Below are 867 nucleotides of genomic sequence, written 5' to 3'. Positions count from 1 at the left end.
CACTCCAGTATTCTTGCCTGGAAAATCCCATAGACAGAGGAGCCTGGTGGGCTACAGTCCATGGGGTCACAAAGAGTCGGACACAACTGAAGCAACTTAGCACGCATGCACTAATAGGAGATGCAGCTGTGAATGCGGTGTGGAAAAGAGAGAATATCAACCCTGACAACCTAATATGTTGTTGTGAAATACAGCTGAAATAATAGTTGTGAAATTTTTTTGAAAAAATTTACTAATTGAAAAGGTGCAAGCTTTGAAGTAAGGCAAGTTAAGGTTCAGTTCACAGCTCTGCACTTTACCAGCTGTGTGATCTTGGCCCATTTACTTAAATTCTCTGAGACTCATTTTTCTTATTTGGAAAGTAGGGGATAATAAAGGTCATTACTGAGTTGCTGTGAGGATTAGAAATAATGCTAATACTTAACAACAGGCATTAGTTGAGTTGTTGGTGATGATAAAAATCATACACTAAAAGCAATTGCCACTGATTTCCTGTATCAGCTTATCTAGTGCAAACAAAAGTCCTCTCAAATTTCTGTATGTAATCTCATGATAATCAATACAACTGTGCCATGAATATTTATTGACCATTCAGGCAGTTAAAGGCACAGTGCTGCAGGTGTGTGTGTGTGTGTGTGTATTTGAAGTATGTATTTTGGGTGAGGAATACAAAGACAAATCCACTTGAAGCTTTTTCTTTTTTTAGAAAAAAATTATTTACTTATTTTAATTGGCATATGATTACTGTACAATATTGTGATGCATTTTGCCATACATTAACATTAATCAGCCATAGGTATACATTTGCTTCCCCCCCCCCATCCTGAATCCCCTCACACCCTCCTGCCCACCCTATCCATATAGGTT

The sequence above is a fragment of the Bison bison genome, unplaced genomic scaffold (genome assembly GCF_000754665.1).
Source record: "Bison bison bison isolate TAMUID 2011002044 unplaced genomic scaffold, Bison_UMD1.0 scf7180017864383, whole genome shotgun sequence".
In the NCBI taxonomy this organism is placed as follows: domain Eukaryota; kingdom Metazoa; phylum Chordata; class Mammalia; order Artiodactyla; family Bovidae; genus Bison; species Bison bison.
The sequence above is the reverse complement of the archived record's forward strand: the minus strand, read 5'-3'. Positions refer to the sequence as shown.